The sequence below is a fragment of the Scophthalmus maximus genome, chromosome 12, assembly GCF_022379125.1.
Source record: "Scophthalmus maximus strain ysfricsl-2021 chromosome 12, ASM2237912v1, whole genome shotgun sequence".
NCBI classification, from domain to species: Eukaryota; Metazoa; Chordata; class Actinopteri; order Pleuronectiformes; family Scophthalmidae; genus Scophthalmus; species Scophthalmus maximus.
Genome location: NC_061526.1, coordinates 9,178,274 through 9,201,067, shown reverse-complemented (window position 1 = coordinate 9,201,067; position 22,794 = coordinate 9,178,274). Strand labels below are relative to the sequence as shown.

Here is a 22,794-nt window from a genome sequence, read left to right as displayed (position 1 = left end):
TTCACTCTTATAATCAGTTGTTAATTAGTCTGAAACCAGATTTGATGCATGTGTAAGTAGTGGTTTCGACGGATGCTCATGTTCTTCTACCTATCCATGTTCGTGATGCATAAATGGTTTGTGCACATTTTTCTGTATATAATGATGCAAATAATATGTAAATATTAAGCGATATACAGATAAATAAACCTTCATTCATTTGCATCTAAAACAGGGCAGCTTGATGAAAGGGAGGGCCACAAATTTTCACCTCACTACCAGGGGGCCAGATATATCAACATTCACTTCCACCATTATAACCGTGTCACTTAATTGGCCTAGTATAGCTAACTAATTTAATAAATAGAACGAAATATATACTGGCAATCAGTTTATTATACCAATTTTCAAAAATTGGAGATGATTTGGCTCTCAAGAACACATGACCCAGACAAGGCTCCTAGTGTGCCAACATTTTTAACATTTCTATTGTCATAAGAAAATCAAAATTTCAACATGGTTAAGCTGTGAACTTAACACAGAAACAAACATCCACATTCCTGAGTCATATATTATTTCAGTGCAATGGGGTCTCAAACAATTATGCTACAAAACCAAACCATATCTCATTGTTCTGTCTCAATGACACTTGTGGCCTCTCCTGCTGGCGCACAATAGACTAAATGTCAATGTCAATATAAGTGCATCCAATCTGCATGAGCTGAAAGTGTCTCATGGGTGAGTCGGTGTCTTTCTCTTGATTTGATGTGCTTCATCATTGAGAAGTTGCTCTCCCAGATGTAAGTGCTCCCAAACATGCTGGCCATGGAGAGTGCAAAATCCCTGAGGATCGGAAATCGGGACTCTGGTAATAGTCCACAGAAGGAGATTCCCCTCTCGTTGCGGTTTGCTTGAAAAAACGGGTCTGCCTGTAGTTCCCACAGTTCAAGCTGCAGCTCAGGGCGCTGCTCGTCAACATTGTCGGGGACCACCCTCTAGCGGCTGACAACAGAAGAGAACTGACAATTCAGTTTAATCAAGCGCCTGAACTCAACTTATACAATGATGCCTGCACTGTTACCCAGCAACGTTTCAGCCAGGTTTTCAATCTTTTAGAGCAAAGCACAATAACAGGCCTCACAAAACTCTTAAATGGTCTTTACAGCTGAAAGGTGACTACACAGCCCTAGTGCTTTTAGATTTGCGAACTGCCACTGTCTAGAAAACAAAATAGTAGCAGTAGTAAAGCTACATCACTCAAACCTTTCCTGTTCACATATTGAATGCCTGCTCCTCAGAGTTCCATCCTTGCTACAATGCTCGTAACATGGATTCCGTGGCCGTTCACCACGAAATCACAAAGTGCAATCAAAGCATTGCCTCATACAACTATTGCGCAATGCAATTAGCCAATCACAACTATCAATTTGTAATTTGACTAATGTGTATTTGCAAAAAATACACATTAAAGAGTCACTGATGTTTTCAACCCTTTGACTCAAGTGTGGTTAAGACTCATTTAACTAATAGTGAGACTCACACCTGACAGGGGTTAAACAAAAACTGCGGTATGTACACAGAGGCTCACAGTCTGCGTCACACTGTCATTTGAATAAACAGCAATCTTTGTTTGCCTATGATTTGAATCCTGTCAAGCATATTATAATAAATGATGCCGTGTTTGTATGTTTAAACACCACATCTGATTCAAGTGATTAGTCTTTGAAGAATAATCTAAAGGACAAATGAACAGGTTTTAAACATGATTTATTTGAGAGTTTTTACAGTTATAATAAAGTTGGAATGTGCAATTTTATTGCTTGATGTCACAAATTTTTACTTACCGAACTGATATATGTATTAAATTACATAAAACGGTCCTTTAAAGATGTCAGAGTTTTTTTTCTTTGTGATAGCTTGTACAGAGGGATTCAATTTTAATTTTAATAATAGATACCAATTTATGTTCTCATGTTTGTTGTGTTAATTAAAAATTGTTATTTAATCCCTGAATCTGATGACAATTCATAATTTCCTGAGCATTTTGATGTTTACAGGATGTGAAAGACAAAAGAATGTTGTTTGACAAACAAAACCTTTCGTATATCTATGTACAGTTGTATCAAAAACAAAAACATATTGTCATAAGAGTAATTGAATCCTGAATTACTGTAAAGCATAAAAAGGAACAAAAGCACATCGGCCATGAATTTGTGCCAACCGACCGTCTGAAGTAAGTTGCCTTGTGATCCAGCAGAGGGCGCTCACTATCAGCTTGGCCTTTTGTATGCCCTCTTGACATTTCAGTCAAGTAAGCCAGCAATGTTACGTTTTTTTTAATCTACATTAAAGAACACAAGCAAGTAGGGCATAAAAGTATTTTGGTTTCTACAATGAAGATGTTTACTTGATACAAAGCAGCTTGCTTTACTCTAAAACAACAGCACAGGAAGCCTGTGTGTTCACCAGCAAAGTGCACCCTGCCTTCTCTTTTAAAGAGCTCCTCAGAATACTCTAAATGTTGGTAGGGTGTACATGATAATTTGCTGACTTCTTCGTCATTTAGTTTAAATGATTAAAAATGACTGCTCTTTTTCGAGTTTATTTAAGTCAAAGTTTTCGAAGTTATAGGTGGAAATTGCACATGAAGTTGTGTCATCTGCAAAGAAGTTAACAATTTCAATTTCAAAGAACTTAAATTCCTACTTTACTATATGACTGTGATAGGATCTTAGTCAAATACTTATAATTCTAATTGAGGTCTAACTTGTTGTCGTCATTGATGTCACTCTGGTCGCAGATCATCTCACTCAGGATGAACACTCTGGAAAAGGATCATCAATTTAGAAAACGAGGTCTCTGTATTATTGACATTGTCACTTATTTCCCATGGAATAATTCATGGATTGACTTTTATTCAAAGACCATATTCAGGGCACTGACATCTATGTGTGCAATTTAGTGCAACTTGGTTAGATTTAATGAGACTGTTTGGTATGAGCTCTACCGAGTGACATTCTAGTTTGAATGTTGTCAGAGGAGCTGTAGGTGGCCAGGAGGACACAATGGTCTCATTTGGGAAACTGTGATCGTCTGTGATGGCATCTTCCCTCCTCAGATGCAGTATTCCTCCCAGAACCTTGCCTATAGGTGAGGGTGATTTTATTGATTTAATAAATATTTTCATCACCTTTAAAGAGATAAATGGCCTCGCTCCGAAGAAGCTGAAGGACTCATTAACAGGTCTTTTAGACCCCCCGAGTAAGAAACAGTCTTGTCATTTAAATCAGACATGCTAACCATTATTTTAATCTGAAAGCTTTCATGAATGTTTGATATGCGTTGTGTCATTTCATTTAATTCCCCTCTGATTTAGGAACTTTTTTTATCTTTGCATCGCTTCTCTTTAAAATAAAATGAATAAAAGCGCTATAAAATGTAATCTACTATTATGTCATTTATTACATCATCACAATGTACTTAACCTTCCCAGAATAACGACCGTACTCTTTAAGCATTGCCCTGCAGCCATTAGTCACCACTTCATCCTTAACCTACAAAAATAGAAAAGCAAAAGTCTATTCTGTTGATGAAGAGTTAGATAATTTTTGGAGCTGACGTGGTTAGCAAGAAAGTCACAAACTGAATTTCCTGAATGTATGGCCAAGCTTGCCACAAAACACAAGCAGGTGGAAGCTCTTGGAAGTTAGAGTTTTGCGTCTACAACCAAAACTATGAACAGAGAACTGCTTTTCCGAAGTACCTTCTGAAAAGTTTGCTCTAGCAGCTCTTTGACCTACTTCCCTTTGTTGCTTCTCTTCACCTTGTACTTGAGGACGTCATGGTTTGTTTGCACTGTGTACATCCTCTTCTGTTGCCCGTTAACCAGGGTAAAAGGTGTTGGGGTCATCATGCATGATGAATTCATTCAGCTTGTCTCCAAGCATTTTAGCAAACCATTGGAGAGTGCTGTTGAGGAGGTGACGATGGCAGAATTAGGTTGTTACTGCGAGGTCTTTTTAACATATGAACAGAGCCAGTAGAGGAAGGAAGATCACAAGATTTTCAGAAACTCCTGTTCCCTGCATCTTTTGAGATATTTGTAACTTCAACAAGGTGGTGACAACACTGATCTTCCACTGGCCTTAAAAATTAAATCTATATATACTTGAGGATATTTTAGATAATATCTTCTAATGTTTTATAGATGAATTATATAATTCCTCTGGACCAATTATGTGAAATTAATAATATCCTAATTATTCATTTCATGGCTTTTGGATTGTATCAAGTACTATTTTCATCAACCCTTTAGTGATTTGTATAATTCTGTTGATTCCATGTCTAAATGGCAGCAATATTCAAATTAGGTATGGTTTTTGCAATCTTGAAACTTTTTGATCGTACCTTACATATTAAAACATGTTAGTCTGACAGGGGCTGATGGAATAGCAACTTACTGGTGACACCTTGGGATCCTCATGGCGCTAAGTTCAGCATACCAACCCTCTTTCATTCCTGTAGGTCCCCAACACAACCACTCGCCTCTACGATAACCTTATTCCAGAACATAAATACAGACAAGCAAGGCCTTTGTCGTAAAGTTTCAAAGGTTTTACTTGGAAATATCTGGCAGCACTGTTACTAGCAACAACACTTGTTAAAGCGGTTGCTACTTCTACTACTGGCGGATGTACGAGCTCTTGTAAGGGACAATCTGCTTTTAACTGTTTGACGAATTAATGAACCCACTTTTTTTCACCTGATCTTGAGGCCGTATTCAATAAAACTCTCCCTTTAAATTTCCAGCTGATATAACACTTACAATACTTAATAAGTAACAATAACTGGTTTTCTGACCACAGCTGTAATGAATAGAGATGATAGAATTTTGGGGGCTGATGCCAATATCGACATTAGTGAGTAAAAAATGATTCTCATACTGATTTATATATTTGGGGGGGAAAATATTGCCAAAAACTGTCATTATAATAATAATAAATTTCATTTGTAGAGCACTTTTCATTAACAAACCTCTATGAAAAACAAATGTAATTGAGACTTGATATTTACAAATCAACCATAAGCTTTATTATAAATGAATAGATAATAATGAAACAAACAAATAATTATAACTTGACTGGAGAAAGACTTTTTGGCGTAAACATAAATCCACATCTCTGCATCGTTTATTTAGTAAAATAAGTTTTCATATCAACTCATATCGGCATATTTTTAAAGGTCAACAAATAAACCAGTACTCTAATAACAATACTGAGATTGGATCACCGAATAACCGCAGACGTGGAACGTTTTTAATTTCTACATAAAATAGCTGCATTTGTCTTTGAGCACAACTTTCTGTATCTCCTTTTGTTTATAGTCAACATGTTGCCTACAGAGACAACATGTAGCCACAAGGGACTAAACTGACAGACGTGTTAATCGACTATTTGTTGTTATTTTCTTTGATCACAGACGTCATATTTGTTGTCATGAATTCGTTAGATTTTCATTTCTGAGCTGTTTTTCTCGTATTTATGTTTTGTCTCTGTCCAGATCCAATTAACCCCAGAGGACGTACATTCCCAATCCACAATCAGGGGTTCATAATAAATGGGACATTTCAAATGAAACATCATGGTTAAAAAAAGAGAGAAGGCATTAGCTTACAATAACAGGAGGCGAGGTAGAGAAGGAGGTACATTGGTATGTAGGGAGGGCCTATCTGTAATTCGCAAATCTCTTGAACCATTCATTTGATCTTCAAACTTGGTAGATGTGTTGCTGGATGCCTAAGAAAGTGCTGCTGTGGTGCTATTTTAACAACAACAGACTAACAGCGCTCTGTAGCAGCAGGGGATGGGACTCATCAACACAAGTGACGTCATCAAACAATGGCGCGTTTGTTCGTTTTGTTTGTTTAAAGAGTTTTAAAATGTTTAACCCGTGAGATTATTTTCCACCCAGAAATTAACTCATCGTTCCAATTTTTTCAGAACAAGAACTGAGAAGCGCTGTTGCGTCAATACAGAGACCAAACAGGAAGAGGGTCTCTGTTTTTTTTGTTTTTTATCGGTTTCAGTCTGATGGTAACAGTCGGCACAAAGACAACATGGAGTTCACAGCTCTCTGCTTCGCACTACATGAGTAGCAAACTTATGTTTCACGTTCCTTTATAAGCTTTTTACAAAAACTCAGCTTTTGGACAAAAGATAAGAAATCTCAACAGACCATTGTAAATGTTCCATGAAATAATATTTTAAATTAGTCCCATGCGAACTGAGATGTGTGAAGGTTCCTGGGTCTGAAACAACTCTGTCTCTTCAGTGATATTGACGCTTGCTGCTGAAATTCTAAACAGAAACGATCAGAGAGATGGTATGTGCAGTTCCTGTCAATCAACAATCAATCATTTTTGGATTCATTTTAGCTTTCACTGTGAAATATATCTATAGTGTCATAGAACAATCTAAATTAAATGTCAGCACAATGAATTTAAAGCAATATCCTTATATTTTAATCACCATTCGTCTGTTAACAGGAGTACACCAAAAAATACTTTGCCGCTTTTCATATTTTTTGAGCATATCTGGATAAACAAAAACAATGATTTTTTTCCCCTTTTTTTAACATTATGAAACGGAGTCAGCTGTGGCGAATGTATTTGAACTCCAAGCGCCCTTTTAGTTTTGGTTTTCTTAGCCTGTAAAGTGACCTTGAATACCTTGAAAGGCGCTGTATACATTCAAGTTATGAATATGAACATTATTTTTAATGTAGATTGTAACAGTGTGAAGATCAGGGGGCTGGATATTAACGTCATCACATTTTATTCTATTTTAATTGTTTTTTATTATTTTGGCTTGTCATTTTTGCAACAAGTCCGGCAACTCATACGACAAACTGTGTCGCATTTGTTTCATTACAACCAAATCGTCAGTTTCCTAAATTAGCGCCTCTACCTGGCAGGACCTACGCCACAAATACTTCTCACCTCAGAGCATCGAGGGGTTTTATTTGAAATACACAAACTTGGCAGACTTACCAGATCTACTGCACAGAAACAACCGGATCCCAAGAAATTAAGTCTTATTTAACTATGTTAACAGTTTGGTTTGAACATGTGTAGGTTTGTTGGCATTTCTGGCATTTGGTAACTTAGTGTCTGTCTTTGTTTGTGATTTGGTGCGCGTTGCGGGCGGGCAAAAGTTGCTTTGGCGCACGCCGATCCGTTGTTTTTCTTAGGTAGGAATTTGTTTGCTCGGTCATGAACCTGTGCGACAGAGGGAAAGGACACTGTGTATTTGCGCTGGCCGAACATGGTAAGTTGGATGATTGGGGCGGAGATCTGTGTTTGGGTTTTGTTTTGAAATATAAGTTAGTGTTTACTTTGTGCTCAGCGGGGGTAATTTTAGTCCTCGGCCAGTCGTTAGTTACGCTGGTAACAGGTAGGACGGGTGACAGTTTTGGGCTCTCATGTGCGTAATGTTTGTGAAATGGTGCGGCGTTCCCTTTGGGTTGGTTGGGTGATTCTGTTAGTGTTGTGGCCAGCGTGGTTGAAGCTTTGCTTGGGAGCACATCCGTGGATTCGGGAGGGTTGCTAGCTTGCTAGTCGCCCCCCTGACCCAGCGGGCTTTAGTGCGTAACACTAGTATCAGTCCCCTCAATATGCTTTCATTTTTTTAAATCAAGATCCATGATTTTTTTATCCTGGGAAATAGGTAAAGAATTCCTCTCAATGTTGCAGTAAGTGGAAAAAATAACCCTGACTCTGCCCCTTTGTCAGGTTGGTTCGTTTGACCTCTATTCAGAGTCTTGATCAATCGCTGCTCATACATTTTTTTTACAGTCTCAGGAGAGGACAGATCTACAATATCTGCGGTCGTCAAAAATCAGAGGGACAATGAAGGTATGCGATTTTATGCCAATTTTACATGCAAACATACATCTACCTGCCTCGATGATTGTAAGGCACTTTGGACAAAAGCAGTAGTGAAAAAAAGCAAAATGAAAGTAGTTTACTTATTTATTTCAGTCTCAGGAGAGAACAGTGCTGCAATACAGTATCATCAAAAAAGGGGTTTGTGATTTTATACAAATTTATATGAACATACACCTACATATACGTGCAAACAGACAGATAACATCTCTATCAGTATCCACATCTATACATCATAAACGCTTACAGTACATGCATTTATACATGTCAATACTTATTTTTTTTCAGTCTCAGGAGACAACACTCCTGCAATATAGTGTTGTCAAAAAAAGAGAAGGTATGTGATCTTATACAATTACAACATACATATGTATTGAAACTTACAAATATACACAAGTACAATCCATTTACATACATTATGTGAGAAAAGTTTTTGTTTTTTACTTGGTCAGTTGATCCAGACCATGTGACACTGGGATAGCTCAGTGGCTTACACCCCTGACTTTGACACAGGTCGGGGGTTCAACTCCCAGTCATCCCAGACTGCCCTTTGACAAGGCCCCTAATGCTTCCTGCCTTCATAATTGTAAGTCGCTTTGGACAAAAGCGTCAGCTAAATGAATGTAATGTAAATGAAACCAAACAGTTTGTATGATTTTTCTTCCCCTTAACTGCGTGTTAACTTCTTTATCGTCCTCGTTACATTGTAGACCTACTAAGACGGCTTCATCAGTTAGATATTCTCAGATCTGTCAGATGAACATAGTTTCCTTACTTCAAGATGCCATTGATAAATTGATCCCCAGTCAATAACCACATGAGGGCCCTTCAGTACATTTATTTTAGCAGTCTGCAGCGCAAGACAATGCAAGATGTAGAGCTTACAGAAAACCGCATTAACCTGGAGACACAATGGTTCAAAATGGTCAACAGCTTTATGACATGTCAAGGCACATTTTAAATACAGAGGCCTTTCAGAGGGAATTATGAAGGCAGAAAAAGCTTTACATGACATTCAGATACACAGAAAAGCCTTTGTTTAATCTTAAAAAAAAAATCTTTAAACTATTAAAACAGGGAAACGGAGGACTTCCAAAAGTATCATGCATTTTAAATTCTTAACAAAGAATCAGGGAAACTATTTGTACAGCACTTTTCATACAACGTAACAATCAGGGAAACTATTTGTAAAGCACTTTTCATACTACGTAACAAAGTTCCTTGCATTAGAAAAAGAAATACAAATAAACATTCAGAGCTTTATAAACCAATACATTTAAATAACGTTTAAGTTGGTTAACGATAAATGTTAGGATTTCTTGTAGATTAGTAATAGTTCATTTGTTTCTCTAACCGAGCCAGAAGATGCAAGGCTATGTTAAGCAGAAGAGGACATCATCTATTCTTGTGTCGTTTAGGTGAGACTAATTGACAACCTCAAAGGTCATTGTAACAACATTCTCAGTACAGAATGAGAAGTTCTCACTAAACACTTTACAATAAGTCCATTGTACTATATTTACAATCCATTGTTAATATTTAAACTAGATTATCCCACAAATGTGTTTAACTGTCGCTTGTAGTTTCCATGCAGCAGTTTTATATACTGTAAACTTGTAATGTGTTTTTATCTCAATTCTTCTCCGTAGATACTGTTGATCTGTATTTTATGTTTCACTGGCCACTGACACCGGACTAGAGGACTGAGCAGCTCTGCTTATGTATTTTTACTGTTTACAGTACCGACAGTGTTCATGTTTATGATAAGTATGATTACTTCGTTAATTGGTGCTATAAAACAGGCAACATGTGTACAATATGACAGCTCTCAAAAGTAAAGCTAAATCATGATCATCCCCTGGTGTAGGGTTGCAGTGTTAGCATATTGAATAAAAATGTTTCCATCGATGGTTTCTGTCATTTTAGGTACTTATCACACTGATTTTTGTAAGATGGTAGCACCTGAATCCTACAAATTCTGGAAATGTATTTTATGATTTAAATGTCTAATCTTGAAGTAGTGAAATAGATGGGATCCAGAGCTCAGGTCCGACCACAGCATCCCAGCCTTCCTTAAGGTTTTAATAACAAATATAGATTAGTTCAAGTATAAAGAAAGCTCGGATTAAACACATTTGAATATACATCCAAAACGACAAACCTGAAGACATCCCGTGACACAGCAGCCTCACCAATGAAGGTTTGGTACAGGTTGGCTGGCTTCCTCAGTTATCCTGGACACAACTTCTCTGGGTCAGGGCATTCTACGTCGGTTTCTCTGGCGGAACAGGGAACTGCTCTGCCTTCCATCACCAAATGGACTACGCATTCCAGCCAGGGGCCATTGCTGAAAGTCAACCCCCTTCCTTTTCTATTCCTACACTTAAAATTTTGACTGAATGACCAAAACAAAAACATTTAACAATGTCTCAAAGTTCTTTGAGTGGAATCACCATCTTCCTCAGGACCAATGTCCTTTTGTGCCAGCTGTGGATAAAGATTTTTTTAGCAATGGGAAGGCTCTTGATCAAGATAAACCTTTAAGCACAGTTTGTAATAGGAAGCCTACTGTCATGAACGATTTATGGTGGAACTGGGCCCAAATGCAAGACACAACACGGGATAAAATAGAACGTGATTTAATGTGTAATCTAATATACAGTGCAAAGTACACAGGGGCAGGGGTGGCGTGTCTCGGTGGTGGTGAGCTCTCCAGAGCGTGCAGAGTGAATCCCACAGTCCAAGTACGATACGTGGCGTTCTCCACGTGGCGATGGCGTCCTCCGAGGGAACAAACAAATCCCACACCGTGGAGGCAGGCAGGCAGACAGGCAGAATGGTTGAGGCAAGCAACGAGGGAAAACTATAATAAATGAACACAAGGAAGGGTTAGCAACACAAGCTAAGAACACAGGGAAAATGACAGAGGTAAATGGAGCCAGGATCACAATAACAATACCGCTCTTGCTGACTGAACGATCTGGCGACGAGTGGATCTCAGACCGGTCTTCTTATACTGAGGGGGAATGATTGGTGATGATCTCCACCTGTGGCCACCTGCAGGGAGAAGCCACGCCCACCAACACACAGACAGACACCGAGCAGGGGAGAAACATGCAGGAGAGTATAGGGGAAAACAAACAATGAAACTAAAAGGGGGAGAGGAGGGCTGTCATGATACCATCAGACATCCCACCACTATCCAACTTTGGAAAACAGGCTTCTTTTTCACCCATCATACGCAACTTTCTAGAAATCGACAATCTGACATCTGACGCTCATTTCACACTTCAGTTTGGCAGCTTGGCGAGTGATTTGGGGCAATGCTTGATTCAATGTCTTGGGGAGTTACATAGGAAGTTGCGATCTCCCTGTTGTCTTGACAAAGTTCCCCCTCTGCTCCAGATTCTTTGGCCTCCCCTTCAAGTTTCTCAGCATCAACCTTCATTTGGCTACACACAAAACAATCCTGCTTCATTGTCCCCAGGTCTCATTTTCCTTCAAGCAGATTTTCAACATTCATTACCTTTTTCACGTCGGCAAAGTAAGCCATTTCATTTTTCAACATGACTTTTTCATTTGTTAAGTAAGATGTAGCAGTAGACCATTGACAAAGCAGACCACTACAAGTGCTTACCCTAGATTTGCCCAAATGCTCCAGACTCACTGTGCACAAGTGGTCATGTTAAGTTAACACATCCAGAGATTAATACTGTAGTTATGGAGTCTGTTCACAGTAATTGCTTAATGCGTCCGATGTAGGAGCATAAAAGCATACCATTGTAAGCAGATTCACAAAACCAGATGGTACCTTGTCTGGTTTTGGAAACTGCATAAGTCTCAGTAAGGGCCCAAGGTCAGATTTCCTCACACAGAGAAGAAGGGGAAGGAGAAAAGCCTTACCTTCTTATGCGAGTCGACTTTTACCTTATTCTCTGTAGTTAAGGAGACCCAACTCATTAAATCCTTACAGATCGTCATAACATTTTAGAGGTGACAGGTCTGTTGAAGCATTAAGGCAAATAAGGATCAAGCAATTCAAGTTGCCTGCTTTGTCTGTAGCCTACAAACACATCTTACCAAACATGTGAAAACCAACATGTTGAATTAAGAAAACAGCTTCCTTTAGCAGATGTAAGTATGGCAGTCAATGTCAAAAGGTTGCTTAAAGAGAAAGTGAAATGTGGGGACAAAGGAAGTGGGATGTTTCATGCATAGCTGGACAAGGGATGTTGCAGAGAGAAGCTTAAGGGGGGGCTACAGAATCAGGAGCAGAGGAAGAACTCAGTCTAGACAACCAGGTAATAGCAGTTTCTCATGTAACAAACCAGGACATTGAATCAAACGTCGTCCCAATTAACTCGCCAAGCTAGCCAATCGTGGCATAAAGTGGGCCTCAATGTTAGATGGTAGATTTTTGAAGGTTAGGACAAACTAAACGCTATTTTGATATACGATTTACGCATTGGGTGAAGCGGCCATTTTGGCTGCCCGTTTGTTGCCAAAGAAACAGACAGGCAAAATGGCAGCCATGAGAGATCGATTGATCGGCAAGGGGGTCAAGAGGGAAAAAAGCTAAGTCATGACGCGGCGGCCACGGGAGATGGATAGATCGGCAAGGTAGCCGAGCGTAAAAAGCGGAGTCATGACGCAGCGGCCACGGGAGATGGATAGATCGGCAAGGTAGCCGAGCGTAAAAAGCGGAGTCATGACGCAGCGGCCACGGGAGATGGATAGATCGGCAAGGTAGCCGAGCGTAAAAAGCGAAGTCAAGGCGCGGCGGCCAACCACCAATGTAAAGAAAATTAGTCCTACTGTTTGAAGGTCTACTAGGAGATCGCTGTGAAGATCTACCTGGAGAAGGAAAAGAAAAAAAGGAAAATGTAAGTCAGTGTTCAGTCCCAAGCTTCAAATTTTTTCTAATTGTTTATCGAGCAAATTTAATGCCAAAATGTGAAAGTGTACAAATGTCACACGATTCATCCAAACACCAGTGGTTGGCAAAGGAGAAAAATTTACAAAACGGCACATTTCTACGACATTGTGCTTCAGAAAAAGTACAGGTCATACAAGTAAAAGATAAATATTAAATACTAAGAAAATAACATGTGGCTTCCCCTTTTATTTGTAGATTCCGTTTTGAAAGTGAAATTTGGTCACAGTTAAATACAATATTAGCTGTTGCCATTTTGTCTGAGAACAATTAATAATAAATATATAAAGCTGACAATAAATGCATGGCTTGTTGGACAGTTTAAAAACCATGCTGCCTCTGTGGGTTTCTTCATTTACAGATATATAACTACACTTCAATATTAAAATATAAATAAAATGAGGCCGTGTAGAGTTTGCACTTGAATGTCCACAACCAGACTTTCCAGAAAAGAAAAAAAGAAATTGACATTCAATATAAACATGAGGGTTAATATGAGGAGCACTGTATTAAATGTCAAACTAATTTTTATTGAAATGTAGTGTACAGATTTAAAGATGTCAAGGGGAAAAGTATTTTATACAAATAAGATTTATTCAAACTAAATTTTTGTGTTTTAAATGCAATAAGAGAAGAGAGAAGCTTCGGGGGGCTACAGAATCAGGAGCAGAGGAAGAACTCAGTCTAGACAACCAGGTAATAGCAGTTTCTCATGCAACAAAGCAGGACATTGAATCAAACGTCGTCCCAATTAACTCGCCAAGCTAGCCAATCGTGGCATAAAGTGGGCCTCATTGTAGATGGTAGATTTTTGAAGGTTACAAATAATGGACGTCAGAGATACCAGTTAGCCGCTGTTGAAAAGGTGTGTGTGTGGGGAGTTTGATGCTACAACACCATTACAAATGCACTCGAGACATACCATAAAATCGCCCCAAGTGATCTCTGCTGGTTCCTCCCTCAGTGTCTTGGGCTCTGGGACAAGGATGTTAAACTGCAACCTTAACATCAAAAGGCAAAGGGATCAAAAACTGGTGGTTAAAGTGAACATTAAGACAAGTTACGATTGGAGTAAATCCTAAAAGGAAATCTACCTCAATAGTGAAACGGCACACTTCTGCCACAAGAGAGCACTAAAACAATTGTTTACAGCCTTGAGCCCAATCTTCTATCCTGTCAACTTCAAGAAAACGCCTTTGAACATTAAAACCTCTGGAAATTAGCCCATAGTATAATATCCCAGTACAAAATCTGTCACTGACAGGTAACTCGGGAGAATTTTAAGTGTCCCGTCAACTTTGTACATCTAACAAACCAGTTCACTTTTCTTGACTGCCTCAACACCAATAGATGGACAATTCTGCAAAATGGGGTGTCCATTAGTTTCTTTAGACAAAGTTATCAAGAGTTGCCTCTCTGCCAAGCTCGCTTCATCTGAAAGAACCCAAACGCGCTCCTATCCTGTACCCTGCCTACCAAACAAGGACAATCTCATGTATATATGAAATTGTTCAATATCCCTGCATTCCTGACGTCGCAGTGAGTGATGCTACGGTGCGCTAGTGATCCAACGTTTTGCAGGGGAGAGATTAATCCCCTGCTGGGAGGCCTCCCAACAAGACGCGCAAATACGAGTGGATACGAAAACTATTGAACACAAAAGGTTCCACTTGAGTTTCCAGATGAGGTTAAACTTGGCAGAGTGAGACAAGTCAGCTTTAAACTTAAAAACATAACAATTCAATTAAAAGTCTATTGCAATAAACATACAATAAAACAAGTATCTAAATTTGGGTGGTGATGATCGACAGCATAACTACACTCAATACTTCTGGGCAATGCTGAATATCTAAGCACAACTCTTTGGAGAACCTCTACTTTCACATGCACCTTCACCAGTCGATGGAACAATGGTACCAAGCTAAATAGCCGACCAAGCTAATCTTACATAATTGTTAAATAAAATTAAAACCATCATATGCCAAAAACAACTTAAAATGACTTTCATAAAACATAGTAGGGTCAAATAAATACTTGAGAATGCCATACTTAAGTAGTGTCAATGAAATTTAAGTATATCAATGTTCTGGTAATTTAATTTAAACAGCTGCTCAAAAAGCCACACAACCACAAAAGCCTCCAATTTATGATCAGATAGATAACTGGAAAAAAACTACAATAATCATTATCAATTCACACTGAGGAAAAGACTCCCCAGCAATCAGAAGTGAGGGGGGGACTTCTACTTCCAACAATCCTTTTTTATGAATAAGTGACCCTGATTCTGACCCCTCCCACCCACCACAAGACAGACGTGACATTAAATTGAATTAAATGATTCAATTATTAAAAAGAAAAATTGCGCTTACCTGCAGTAGATGGTAGCCCACCAGCGACAGACGTGGGGGGTTAGATGGAATTTTAATCCTACAACACTATGAAAAACAGGGATTTGTTCTCTTTGTAAGAAAAGAAAAATTTGAATCTTGATCCTCAAATTGCCTCATTTATGACAAGCCTGTTTGGTCCTTGGGAATTTAATAGTATTGTAATTTATAATTGTTGAAGTTTAAATATTAGTGTTCGTTGCCAATCTGCCAGTAAAGTTAGTAAACTGTACATGTCTGATATGTCAGTCCAATAAAGCCTATTTACATTTCTTCAATGTTATTCTGAGTCCAATTAATGTCAGTCAAGTTTTAATTTCTATAAGTCAGTCATCAGTCAGAGACAGACAAAAGCCTTCTTGTAGGACAGTCAGACGAGACAACAGACTGTTGAGAGAAACAAGAGATGACAGACATGGCAGCAATTTTGGACAGATAGACATCAAAAAGTTTAGCAGCACAGCAGCTTAACAAAACCACAATACAAGCAAAACACTTACTTGTTGACCCACCAAGGGGGGAAATAAAAATTCGGACGGCCACGGAGATTAAATGGCATCAATGTTGGTTGGATGAAATGGAGAAATTGAAATGCAGTCAAACACTCTTCGTAATTCCACCAGGAAATGAAATGACGAAATGTTGGACGGATGAAATGGAGAAATTGAAATGCAGTCAAACACTCTTCGTACTTCCACCGGGAAATGAAATGACGAAATGTTGGACGGATGAAATGAGAAAATGAAATGCAGTCAAATACTCTGTAGATCCAGGAAATTAAATGTTGGACGGATGAAACGTTGGACGGATGAAAACGGAAATGCAGTCATGGCTGAATCAAAACCTTTGTGTGTATCTACTGTTTCGAGTGTGTTATTTTAGTTCATTTATTTAACCAATTTCTCAAAGTACTTTTGTATTGTCTTAAGTTGCTTTACAAATTTTGAAACCTTTTACATTTTATGTAAAGCTTTTTTAAGTGCCTTCCTGAAATGTGGTATACAATAAACCTGCTTGCACCGGCTAACGGACGGTCATGTTCGGACAAACGCGCGACCACGTTGGACGTAGTGAGAAATGAAAGTCAGGAAATGATAAGACGGGCACGGCGGCCATGTTGTACAGAGAGAGGCTTAGGCCTTGTGGCACGACGGCCAATACAGAACACCTTCACTACAGACTGATTACTTCTGCAACTTTCCAACAGAAACTTAAAAACTCCAACATTTACTTAAATGAAACTGACTCCAGATTACTGGTCAGAGCTGTTCTCAGACAAACCATCAGTTCGATATCTGATTCAGTTCAAAACAAAAGAACCTAAAAACCACCCGTTTATGCAGCACTAATGCCCATGAACAAAATAAAAAAAATAATTTAAGAAAAATAGAGAAATCAAGGTTTAAATGCTCCATTTACTTTGTTGAGGGAAGCTCAATTTAAGAAATTGACATTTGTAGCTAAGGAAATTTTATCTCACATTAAAGACTCAATAACGCAGTGACGGCCACGTTGGAGGGACAAACTTACAGCTATTTTGATAAACGATTTACGCATTGAGTAAAGTGGCCATTTGGCTGCCCGTTTCTGTTGCCAAAGAAACAGGCAAAATGGCAGCCATGAGAGATGGATTGATCGGCAAGGGGGCCAAGAGGGAAAAAAGCCAAGTCATGACGCGGTGGCCATGGGAGATGGATAGATCGGCAAGGTAGCCGAGCGTAAAAAGCGGAGTCATGACGCGGCGGCCACGGGAGATGGATAGATCGGCAAGGTAGCCGAGCGTAAAAATCGAAGTCATGACGCGGCGGCCACGGGAGATGGATAGATCGGCAAGGTAGCCGAGCGTAAAAAGCGAAGTCATGACGCGGCGGCCATGGGAGATGGATAGATCGGCAAGGTAGCCGAGCGTAAAAAGCGAAGTCATGACGCGGCAGCCATGAGCGATGGGCACGGCCCCCAAGTTAAACAAACGGCACTTGTCTGTAGATCCACAGGGGAAAATGTTTGATGGACGCGCAACTAAATCAAATATTTGGGACGGACACGCAATAACGTCGGAGGAACAGGTCTTCTTTGTTGGAAAATTGGAGAAATGGAAATGCAGTCATGGCACAGCAGCAAAGCAAAATAAACACATGGCACAAAGGCCAAACAAAACCACAGCCCATAAAGAGTAAACAGGCACTTACTTATGGTGGTAGATCCACAAGGATCTACCATCTGGAAATCCCTCAGGAGGAAAAAATGCTGGACAGCGGCGTGGCGGTCAAGTTGGACGGACGAACGTTTGCGCGCACGACGAGGGAGACATCCAAGTCTCATAAAATCTAGGTGGTTTTACAGTCTGTTGGAGTAATACTCAGATTTCAGCCTAGACAGCCTACACCGTTGTGTTTGAGACGGATTAATGAATATATTTAAGTGCTCTTTAACTCTTTAAGAATTGAAGATTAATTATTTGGAGCAATAAATGTTGGTCTTATAATTTGGTAAGACTAACACAAACATTGTACTTTTAAGTATTGAACCTGTTAGCTGTTCCCTATCTTTCTACTCTGCATCTAGCCTACTTCTATGACTTTAGGAAATATAGGACACAGACAACTCTAAACTTGGGATTTATTCCCCTGCTCTACAAAACAAAAAAATCTTACCTATCAACAAGACACAGGGAGGCCGACACGGCAGCCATTCAAAAAGACATCACAAAAAATTGGACTTACCCATCGTTGAGACACCTATGAAGGAAAAGTTAGTGCAACAATAATCAAGCTTCTTTCACAAATTAACCATGGCGCAGCAGGCCAGGCACCTTCAACAGGCCAAAGAAACTTAAACCACCATTAGCTACTTTAATATGAACTGCTGAGCTTTAAACAAACTCTCAGGCATAGTCACTGCAGATCCATTCAGGCCAACACAAACATACCTCCACTCACGATAAAATACATTCGAAACCTGATCCCAGTCCAGTGCTTTTTTCTCAGACAAGCCCTGAGCCAACGTCCGATTCACTTGACATCACTAACTCAGCAGTTCCTAGTTTAAATAATTGACCAGAACCAGAGTCAGTCTCTTAAAGGGCTTTCAGTGTTCCCTGTTATACTGCACAGATGACTAAACGCTCTACTGTTTCCCTTTAAGCACAGAAAGGACATCTCTCCCTACTACTTGACTCCAGCTGAGCTATGCTAGACATCTCAGAGACAGAAAGGAGAAAGGAAAAAGATGATTGATGGAAGGGCGGCCATGTTGGACGGGCGGACGGACGGGCGCGTTGTCAGAAGAAATTGACGTCATAGTATGGCACAGTGGCCATGAATGGGCACGGCGGCCAAACAAAGCGAAGTCAAGGCGCGGCGGCCAAGCAAGGTGGCACGGCGGCCAACCACCAAAGTAAAGAATATGAGTCCTACTGTTTGAAGGTCTACTAGGAGATCGCTGTGAAGATATACCTGGAGAAGGAAAAGAAGAAAAAAAAGGAAAATGTAAGTCAGTGTTCAGTCCCAAGCTTTGAATTTTTTCTAATTGTTTATGGAGCAAATTTAATGCCAAAATGTAAAAGTGTACAAATGTCCCACGATTCATCCAAAAAACAGTGGTTAAAAAATATGACAAAAATGAACCAAACGGCACATTTTTACGACATTGTGCTTCAGAAAAAGTACAATACAAGTAACAAAGATACATATTTAATACAAAAAAATAACATCTGGCTTCCCCTTTTATCTGTAGATTCCGTTTTGAAAGTGAAATTTGGTCACAGTTAAATACAATATTAGCTGTTGCCATTTTGTCTGAGAACAATTAATAATAAATATATAAAGCTGACAATAAATGCATGGCTTGTTGGACAGTTTAAAAACCATGCTGCCTCTGTGGGTTTCTTACATTTACAGATATATCACTACACTTCAATATTAAAATAAAAATAAAATGAGGCCGTGTAGAGTTTGCACTCAAATGTCCACAACCAGACTTTCCAGAAAAGAAAAAAGAAATTGACATGCAATATAAACATGAGGGTTAATATGAGGAGCACTATATTAAATGTCAAACACTATTTTTTATTGAAATGTAGCCTACAGATTTAAAGATGTCAAGGGGAAAAGTATTTTATACAAATAAGATTTGTTCAAACTCAATTTTTTGTGGTTTAAATCCAATAATTACATTTAAATACGTCCTGTGTTTTCAAATTCGATTTGTATGCTACAGTGAAAACATATATTCAATACTTTTTTAAACAAATTCATCTTATTTCTCAATTTATTTCGAGTATTTGGTATTGTTGGAAATTATTTATTCAACAAATCAAGAAATTTCTTATTTTTTGAATGTCACACCATAAAACACATTTACAGTGAAGTCAAGTGATAATGTAAAAAAAATTGACACGTTAGATAACCCTCAAAGCAATGTCAAAATGAAAAAACATTATAGGTTCATTATGTATTTGTAAAAAAAAAAATGCATTCATTTGCTGATTGTGTTTTGCATACCACAGATTTTTAAAGAGTCATAAAAACTTTATAAAATATTTTTGGGTTTTTTTTTATGCTCGGGCACTAAATTGTCTCCATAGCACCTCGTTGCTGGAATCACTGACCTTCTCTGAGAGCCGTAGGTTCGTGAAGCTGGACGAGGTCGACCCGGTCTCGCCGTGTCCTGGAGGAAGTTCTTCTGTTAAAAAAGAGACATTCATGTGTAAACTGATGTTAAATCTCAGGATTTATAATGTCCTTTGAGCCAAAGTGTGTATTTTCTTTTTACATTTTCTGGCAGCATCTGGTGGTAAAGTGTGCCAACTGAGCACATGACACTGGGCCACTTTATGGTGGCGCACAGCTGATTACAATTAAGGTTTCTGTCCGAGTCCGAAAATTCAACTTGAACGCAAAACATATTTGGGAGCGTTTAGTTCAACAACCGTATTCAACACGACAGAAACATGGAGAATCACACGGAGGCCGGGACCAATTCATGCAACTTTATTTAACTCATTCACAGTTGACGGAAAAACATCAGTTCTTTGTTGCAGGCGATTATACGCATATGAACACAGTTATGGACAATATATTCAATTTCTGTGAATAAGTTCTTCTGAATATTACACTGCAGCTTTAAAAATGATTTCAGTCTCATTTTAGTCACACATTTTACTTCACAGCACTTGGTTCCAGCTCTTTAAATGTGCGTTAGGAGTAAAGATAATTTGCTAGTCCTACATTTTCTGTGTTAAAACAGAAAGGACGAAAAATAAAGCGCAGTAAAAACCTCAATGAAATGTTATCCCGAAAAAAATGTACAGTAACCAGAAGGTGCTCGTCATCAGATGTCTAGCATAGCTCAGCTATATAAATAAAAATAAAATGAGGCCGTGTAGAGTTTGCACTCAAATGTCCACAACCAGACTTTCCAGAAAAGAAAAAAGAAATTGACATGCAATATAAACATGAGGGTTAATATGAGGAGCACTATATTAAATGTCAAACACTAATTTTTATTGAAATGTAGCGTACAGATTTAAAGATGTCAAGGGGAAAAGTATTTTATACAAATAAGATTTGTTCAAACTCAATTTTTTTGTGGTTTAAATCCAATAATTACATTTAAATACGTCCTGTGTTTTCAAATTCGATTTGTATGCTACAGTGAAAACATATATTCAATACTTTTTTAAACAAATTCATCTTATTTCTCAATTTATTTTGAGTATTTGGTATTGTTGGAAATTATTTATTCAACAAATCAAGACAAAAATGGTTTCACTGCAAGACAAGTTTATCAGGACATAACTAAATTTCTTATTTTTTAAATGTCACACCATAAAACACATTTACAGTGAAGTCAAGTGATAATGTAAAAAAAATTGACACGTTAGATAACCTTCAAAGCAATGTCAAAATGAAAAAACATTATAGGTTCATTATGTATTTGTAAAAAAAAAAATGCATTCATTTGCTGATTGTGTTTTGCATACCACAGATTTTTAAAGAGTCATAAAAACTTTATAAAATATTTTTGGGTTTTTCTTTATGCTCGGGCACTAAATTGTCTCCATAGCACCTCGTTGCTGGAATCACTGACCTTCTCTGAGAGCCGTAGGTTCGTGAAGCTGGACGAGGTCGACCCGGTCTCGCCGTGTCCTGGAGGAAGTTCTTCTGTTAAAAAAGAGACATTCATGTGTAAACTGATGTTAAATCTCAGGATTTATAATGTCCTTTGAGCCAAAGTGTGTATTTTTTTTACATTTTCTGGCAGCATCTGGTGGTAAAGTGTGCCAACTGAGCACACGACACTGGGCCACTTTATGGTGGCGCACAGCTGATTACAATTAAGGTTTCTGTCCGAGTCTGAAAATTCAACTTGAACGCAAAACATATTTGGGAGCGTTTAGTTCAACAACCGTATTCAACACGACAGAAACATGGAGAATCACACGGAGGCCGGGACCAATTCATGCAACTTTATTTAACTCATTCACAGTTGACGGAAAAACATCAGTTCTTTGTTGCAGGCGATTATACGCATATGAACACAGTTATGGACAATATATTCAATTTCTGTGAATAAGTTCTTCTGAATATTACACTGCAGCTTTAAAAATGATTTCAGTCTCATTTTAGTCACACATTTTACTTCACAGCACTTGGTTCCAGCTCTCTAAATGTGCGTTAGGAGTAAAGATAATTTGCTAGTCCTACATTTTCTGTGTTAAAACAGAAAGGACGAAAAATAAAGCGCAGTAAAAACCTCAATGAAATGTTATCCCGAAAAAAATGTACAGTAACCAGAAGGTGCTCGTCATCAACAGCTACACTGGGAGCGATGTCGGGTGCGCGGGAACGTCGCCGTCACCTGTGTGGAGGAGTCATGGAGCTGGACCGGGTCGAACCCTCCCTCCGGGCACACTCCAGACGCCGCTTGGTCGGGGCCGATTCGTTTGACGTCGCAGGCCGTTGGCGGGTCGCGCAGTGTTTGTAGACACAATAAGAAACGCAACACCGACCGTCTTGTCTTCCTACGGTCGAGCTCGGTGACGGGACGAATCTCGACAACCGACTCCGAGCGGCGGAAGAGGGCGACGCAGCTGCCGCTGATTATTTATGCGCGGGCTAATCAGCTGATTGGAAGCACCTGGATGGAGAGAGGCGACGGCCGGGGGTCCTCGTGCGCATGCGCGAAAGTTTGTGCCGGTTCAAATGTTATATATATATCATCAAGCTTTGACAGGCCGTCCATTCATTATCGATACAGCTTTATCCTCTGAGGGGGGTCACGGGGGGGGGCGGTTCGCGTTGAGGCTTCCGGTTATAAAACAAGAGTTCTGTGGGGTTTGGCTTTTTGGAAAGTTTTTTTTTCTTCCTCTTCTGACGACACCGCGATGCAGTGCGCACTGATGACCACTGGACGGCAGCGCAGACGCGAGGGCTGAGGAAAAGAATCGGCTGCAGAGGTCGTTGGTTTGCTTTTTCTATTTAAGTTTCTATTTAATTTTACATCGGTATAATTTCTGGGATTCCTGGAGTTCACATTGGACACAATTATTG

At 39.1% G+C, this 22,794-nt stretch overlaps 1 long non-coding RNA gene across 3 annotated transcripts; it reads right to left on the bottom strand.

Annotated features, from left to right (window-relative positions):
• Positions 1-8,012: 8,012 nt before the first annotated feature.
• LOC118285591 lies at positions 8,013-22,696 on the bottom strand. 3 transcript variants are annotated; one of them, XR_007031881.1, is made up of 6 exons: positions 22,103-22,696; positions 21,332-21,405; positions 15,224-18,696; positions 13,777-13,855; positions 10,881-12,775; positions 10,545-10,784 (listed from the first exon to the last, which is right to left on the bottom strand). It is a non-coding gene; the product is annotated as an uncharacterized LOC118285591 (long non-coding RNA). The 3 variants fall into 3 exon arrangements; XR_004785167.2 differs by lacking the exons at positions 21,332-21,405; positions 22,103-22,696 and adding an exon at positions 19,851-19,923; XR_004785166.2 differs by lacking the exons at positions 15,224-18,696; positions 21,332-21,405; positions 22,103-22,696 and adding an exon at positions 8,013-9,993 and having other exon boundaries at positions 10,083-10,784; positions 13,777-15,171.
• Positions 22,697-22,794: the final 98 nt, after the last annotated feature.